Source organism: Thermobia domestica, chromosome 4 (genome assembly GCF_964235325.1).
Source record: "Thermobia domestica chromosome 4, izTheDome1.hap1.1, whole genome shotgun sequence".
In the NCBI taxonomy this organism is placed as follows: domain Eukaryota; kingdom Metazoa; phylum Arthropoda; class Insecta; order Zygentoma; family Lepismatidae; genus Thermobia; species Thermobia domestica.
Window position 1 is genome coordinate 72,210,751 of NC_137457.1, and position 7,787 is coordinate 72,218,537.

A 7,787-nucleotide genomic window follows, 5' to 3' on the forward strand; every position below is an offset into this window, starting at 1 on the left:
GTGTTTTAATTTTCTTCTTTTCCATTTGCGAGAATATTTCTATCAGCAAAATCACCGTATTTTGTATTTTTTGAAATGTATTATTATTATTATTATTATTATTATTATTATTATTATTATTATTATTATTATTATTATTATTATTATTATTATTATTATTATTATTATTCATTTACACATTAAAGCTAGCAAGAATATTTCTCAAGTTATATTACTAATTTACAGTATGTATTGAAAATGTAACATAAAAGGAAATGAGAAAACGAAAAATAAAAAGAAAAAGCAAATACAATATAGTCTAGAGGAAAAACCCTACTTTTGGACCAAACCAAAAATTTCAGTATGTCTAATGTTTCTCAGCGGTTTTTAGCTCATTTGAGGGTGCTGAGTCTGAATTTGCAGGGTGTACAAATGTGCACCTTAAGCATTTAGAGTAATTCAAGGTGGTGGCCAATATGGCGGCTGTAAAAGTGACAGGAATATTTTTGTACATTTTATCAAGATGGGCATCAAATTATGTTTTTTGGGTTGCTGATTCAAAGAATAAAGTTTAAAATTTTATGAAATTGATACAAATCGAGATATTCAATACGGCACCCAATATCGCCGCTGCAAAAGAAATTTATGTTGTCATTTCTGAAACCTATTTTTGAAAAAAAAAAAATACTGACATGAGTAATAATAAATCGTAAAATCTTAATTTTGTGCTCACTGATGGCAGCATTTTCATAGAATTTAGGAAAAATATATCAGAAACAAAATAAGAGATACTTCCAAGTGAAATTTTTAGTACGATCTATGAAAGGCAAACATGTTATGCGTGACAAACCAGGTATCTGGAATGATATATATGGTCAGACATGTTCATTGAGAATACATTTATCTGTTATGGCCATGAACCAGGAGGAATAATCGGACTTACACTAAACCCATGAGCAGTGAAGCGATGGGCTTTCAGCACTCACACCTGCAGTCGTTTAGTAGATGACATTTATGTCATGAGACATGCTGGACGAGATATGGAAATAACTAACCATAAGAAAGGAATGCCATCTCGAGTAAAAGGAGATGATGCAGTCCGAATTAATTTAAAGGGAAAGCCGTGTCATTGTGTAGATCCTCTGAAGACCGATGATCACTCAAAAACTATTGTGAATATTGTGACAGGGAAAATTTGTTCCCAGAAAGTGAATGTTGATAATGCTGTTGAGATAGGTGAGAAGACGTTGTGTTCTTATAAAGAAAAACTACCAACTGGTTTTCACGATCCAATCTAAACAACGGTTCGTAATGTTTCTTGCGATGACGTCAAAAGAACAGCTAGTACTGATGTCATTGACACAGAACTCTTCTACACGCATGCAATGTGTGTCACATCTACAAGAGATATTGATGCTAAAGGAGTGATTTCATATGAGCTTGCCGCTGTCCTCACATCTTTGTTTGATGAATATGGGACTCCCAGGTTCTGCAAAAGTAAGTCAAAACTGAAAGAAATATTACAGGTAGAGAAGTCTATGAGATCGTACAAGCACGAGGAGGCTATCATACTTGATGGTTGTGCTGTTTTGTGGGTGATCAACTGGCCATCTAACGGAACTGTTCTTAACTTCATAAAATTGTATCGGTCATATGTGCTTGAAAAATTGAACAAATACAACGTGTACTTGATATTTGACTAATATAAGAAGTACAGCACCAAAGGAGGAATAAGAAACGTCAGAACAGGATCAACATGTAGCAGGTATCATAAATTGTCTTTCAACACGTCCTTGCCCTCCCAACAAGTTGTGCTGAATGTTACGAAGAATAAGGTACAACTAGTACAGCTGATCTGCAAGTATCTAATGACAGAAGGGTTGCCATCAGATTCCATAAAAAATCTATTTATCACTGGACCAAAAGATGTTACAACAGAAATAACTGCTGATTGTATCAAGGAACGTCCAGATATGAAAACTACTCACGAAGAGGCTGATGTCATAATTATCACACAAGTAGTGATAGTAGCCAATCAGTTGGACAGAAATTGTATAATAAATGTAATTAGTGATGACACGGATGTCTTCTTCTCCTGATGCACCACTACCACACACAAAAACTTCTAACATTTTTATGGAGGCAACTCAAAGTCATAGAGGGGTGATTGACATTGGATTGTCTGTGTCCAAACACCGTGATATTGTTTCAAACTTATTAGCACTTCGTTCTGTTTCTGGCTGCGATACAGTTCTTACTCTTCATGGCATTGGAAAGCTGAAGGCAATAAAAATATTACAAAGTGGGAAGGAGCTTCAGAAGCTTGGAAATAAGACATCACTACTTGAAGATGTGATTCAGGAGGCAACTGAGTTTATAGCTTCTTGCTGTGGTAGTAGGATAACTGACCCTGCAATGTCTGATTTCAGAAGAGATGTCTGACTGAAGAAATTATCAAAGAAGTCTGCAGTACATATTCCAAAATTGAAGAGCTTGCCACCAACTACGGAGGCATTCTCTGAAAATGTAAAAAGAGCTCATTTCCAGGCTTGTATTTGGAAACAAGCAGATAAACCAGACCCACCAGACATGGATCCGACACATTTTGGGTGGTATCGTGATGAGTTGAACAAAACATTGGAACCAGTAACTGGCACCGAAAGACATCTTGAAGATGGTGAGTTGCAGCTATTCTTCTGAAAACATGTGTAAAGGACGTTGTGACTGTGTGGAAAATCATAATAGCTGCACTGGCTTCTGCAATTGTGAAGCCTCTAAACGATGCCAGAATATCTTCACACGTCAAAATACTAGGAATCTAGAAGACGAAAACATAGATACTTCTTCTGACGAAGACTGACAAGTGACTGATCTGTGATATTTATTATTTTGTTGCGAAGTAAGATAGAAACATCGGCATTTTGTATTGTAAATGCACATATGTCGCATTAATGTGGCCAGCAACATAATTCTTGATTAAGAAAACGCCCAGGAAAAAATATAATAAAATCTTCAAACCTAAGCTTGTGTTGTTTGTTTTCTTTTGCACACAGAAAGGAATTGTTTTGTAAATAAATAGAGAGAAGCCCAACATTTAAAAAAATGTTCTGGAGCGCAAACAAGGTGAGTTGCGGTGACAGAGAAAGCATCAACACCCAATTCAAAATTTCAGTGTATCAGATATTGTTCTAAGTATGTACTTAGCTCGAGGGTCGCGAATCTGAATATTCCATATTGAATATATTGATTTCTATTAATTTCATAAGGTTTTTGAAGTAACTGTTGAAATCTGCAACCCAAAAAACATATAATTCGATACCCATGTCCATACAATACTCCAAAAATATTCTTCTCAATTTTAGGGCCGCCATATTGGGTGCCATATTGAATACTTCGATTTGTATCAATTTCACAACATTTTCGACATTATTATTGGAATATGCAACCCAAAAACATATAATTTGATACCCATCTTGATAAAATATACAAAAATATTCCTATCAATTTTAGAGCCGCCATCTTGAGTTACTCGAAACGCTCAAGGCGTACATTTGTACACCCGGCAGATTCAGATTCAGCACCCACAAATTAGGTAAAAGCCACAGAGAAATATTGGACATACTGAAATTTTTAGTTTCGATGGATTTCCACCAGACTAATATAAGAAAGTAAAAACAAAATTCACACCGCGTGTCACTTCAATTTGCGAACATGATTGCATCAGTAGAAAACTATTTATGTGTTTCAAATATGGCAAATATTCTTATTTAGGGTGCACATAACATGAGTTTGTATAATTTAATTCTTAATTTATAATACATATCATATAATGTATATTTTTATTAGAAGCATATACGATATGAAAAGAATATGAGTTATTTCTTGTAACCCACGACCCCACGGTTTCTAACCTAGTGCCTAAAGTACGTTGACTATTCTTTCACTACTGCCGAAATCTCCTAACTTAAGAGTTGTGTCATGAAATGAAGATCTGACGGAGAAAGAACGGAAACAAAAGTTTGATTTCTTTATGAATAGAAATAAACATAGAAACTTTTGTTTTGCCGAACGAAGGCTTATGCAACCAACTCTCAGTGAGGACAACCCTTTTAAAGAAATCTTGAGTATGAGGTAATTTCTTTTCTGCCATAGATGCCTGTGTATCTTTGTAGGTATTCCATTAATTATGCTGAAATCTAAAAGGAACGTCTTGTGTGCTAAAATAATATATTATTATCTGTCATAAAGATTTTTACTGTTGGTCCACATTGTTTAAGCCTCCTTGGAATCTATGTTATGAACAATCACACCATACACTATTCATTTACTTCGTATTTTAATTATGTTTAACAAGGCTATTAAGTAGCAAATACGAATAAAATAGATATTTACATTTATTTCACTGTTTCAGTTCACACGACAAGCTGTAGAAAGATAAAAAAGAAATCAGAACAAATCTTCATAGCTTAGCATTTATCCTTAATACAACAAATGTACATTTGTTACAAAAAACTTCTATTGTGTATAGTAGGGTGAGTGGCTATCGTATTTTCCATTGAGAAAGTCATTACGTGTCTTGGATTCGAATCTCCTCACACCTGTTTTATGATTGTCTTTTCTAATGCTTGTATAAAGCTGAACCATAAATAGAGGGCAACACTTCAATCATTTTCATTTGGAACTGAAAACGTGATGCTTCTGCTTCAATACTACGTCGAGCAATCGTTTGTCTAGTGGCGGGCATAAGTCCTTGACCATGTAATGTGTGTAATCATATGTGTAGTTTGGTGTGGAGAATTAAAAAATTGAGGATCAAAGTTAAAAGAACAACTTAAGCTATTAATTTAAAGTGTGCCAAAGATTTTAGACTTTATCAACTTACAATAAATACGAATAAATACGAATATTTTATCAATTTAAAAAATAAAAATTACGTAGAATTTTGTAAGCAGAGGCAAAGAAACCTAACTTTAACACACTAAGAACAAATCTTTTACAGCGGTCGTGGTTCAGTTCTCAAGGCACTGGGAAAGTAATATCAAGGTGCTCGAATCGGATCCATAGAGATCAAGTATTTTTTTTTTTACTTTAAAATTTTCGTTGGCGATTGATATCGGCAATGATTCACGTTTCATTATTTTCAGATATTTGAGAATTCTGATGTTTCGATACTTGAACTATCAAATCTTCAATAATAATAATAATAATAATAATAATAATAATAATAATAATAATAATAATAATAATAATAATAATTATTATTATTATTATTATTATTATTATTATTATTATTCGTAGTTGTAGTAGTAGTAGTACATATCGTAGGTTACTAGTTAGAAGTTTTATAATCGCTTAATCATATCATTACAAGTGGAAAGGTGACCAGAATTTGTAAAGAATATAGCGGTTTTGTTTAGTCGTGCCCACCAGATTAGCAACTTCACATCTCGTTACTAAAGCAAAGCAAACCAAATCGACACAAAAATGAAAGTTTTAGGTTCGAGACGGGACAAGGCTAACTCAAATTTCACTACTCAACACGATTTTGATACAGAAATGAATCTGATTCTAATAGAACTTTTCACGTAAAAATCGAATCTTAAAACAGTTTTTCTCCAACACCCTCAGTTTTCCCGCGAAGGAGGGATTTCCGAGAATTTTCCTTTCAAATTTTCAATTTTTTTTACAAATTTTGTACTTGTAGCTCGGGTACCCTTAGGATTATAAACACACAAATTGCATTGTATGTTAGACGGACTTATACTTGGTAAGCCCTCTAAGTTTTATAAGAATCGCATTATCCTTTCTAGAGAAATAAACATATTTATATAAAAATATACTATGTGCACTGTTCATTTTACCATATTCATTAGTGCAGATAAAATCAGATATAACTTCCAAGATAATTACAATATACGCACGGTTTATACCTCATTGCACTTCCAATAAAAATATTTTAATGATGTGTACACCATGTCGCCATTTTTGTATGAAGGAATTTCTAGAGGAATATTGTTGTAAATTCCCTCCAAAAAGTAGTTTATAAGATTTTTTGTCTCAACTTGCTATTTGTATATAGTATACAGAAACAGGAACTGCACTAAAACATAGTCTTGTGTATCCTAAATAAATAATGTTATTTTAATGTGAGTTGCATTATTGTGTCTAGAGATATAAACTATGGTGTCTATTTATAGTTAATAAAGAATATACTATGCAAGACTTTTACCAAACACAAAAATTTAACGTTGGCCTAATATTGTAGCACGTAACATAGATACCCAAATACAAGCACAAATACACGCATGCTTTCTCTGAAAAATAAAACACTTTTTAATATTTTGTTCTGGCAGCAATGCATAAAAAAATTGATTACTCACCTAGCCTGATGACTGTTTGTAGCGTTGAGTGACGGTCCAAGCTGTGCGTGTTTTAGATGTGGCCGCGTGTATGTTGATGTGTTTGTGCATTGTGGAGTTCGAAAAGATTGTGTTGTGTGGTGATGCACTGAATTATATTACGTTTGTGTTGCTTCATGATTGATGGATTGTAGATTCGTGTGTGTATATGTGTGTGATACCTTACATGACACAAGATGCCGAGGAAGTGCATAAAGCACCCGGACAATTATGTGGAGAGCTGACATTTAAATAGCAACGTCGATGTTTTGCTCCACTTTTGAGGAATTGTTATAAGTTATATTTTGGTTGCTGTGTAGGAGACCAAGATAAGAATTGGGCTCCTCACTACATTTGTTGTATTTGCGTGAGACGTCTGACTGGGTGGGCAAATGGTGATCTAAACACGAACTTCGCAGTACCGATGATCTAGAGGGAACCAAAAGGTCATTCTCCACACTGCTACTTTTGTATGACACAGATAAAAGGAATAACCAGTAAATATAAGAACACAGTACAGTACCCTAATTTGCCATCAGCAATTAGACCAGTTCCACACAGTGGAGAATTACCTGTACCAGCATATCCTGATTATCTTACGTTAATGAGGATTGCTTACCTGAGGCAACTACTGAAGTTCCGAATGAAGAAGATGATCCTACTTATGTAGGAAGCACATCGATATTGGATTCCAATCTCATAACTCAGGGTGAACCAAATGACCTCGTACAGGATTCAAAACTTCCCAGGATAGAGGCAGAGCTTGTTGCTTCTAGATTTAAAGCTGGAATCTTCTCCATCTTCATATTAAAGTGTGTATTATTCGAAACCGTCAGACAGAGTTTCAAAACTTTTATTCTCAAGAAAATGATTCAGTGTATTGTAATAATGTCTGTGTTGTGATGTATACACTTGGACATGCACATATACGTACAGAGCGGAGACTGTTTATTGACTCTTCAAAGACTAGTTTGAGGACTTTCCTTTTGCACAATGGCAACAAATTTCCTTTAGTACTTTTGGCATATGCAACTAATATGAAGGAAACTTACGAAAAGATCAAAATAGTGTTAGAAAGAATTCAATGTGAGAAATACAAGTGGACCGTTTGCTGTGATTTATAAGTTATTTCTTTGTTAATGGGTTTGCAGCTTCGATATACGTAATATTGTTGTTTCCTCTGCGAATGGGACAGCAGTAACAAAGCGGAACTTTACATCAAGAAGGAATGGCCAAAGCGTGTATTAACTCCTTGACAGAAGAATGTTGTTCATTCCACACTGGTGAGCCCTGAAGGGATAATTCTACCTCCTCTGCCCATAAAGTTGAGGCTCTTCAGAAACTTTGTTAAGGCAATGGACAAAAGTAATGCAGGATTTTGTTACCTTAAGCAAAAATTTCCTCTGGTTA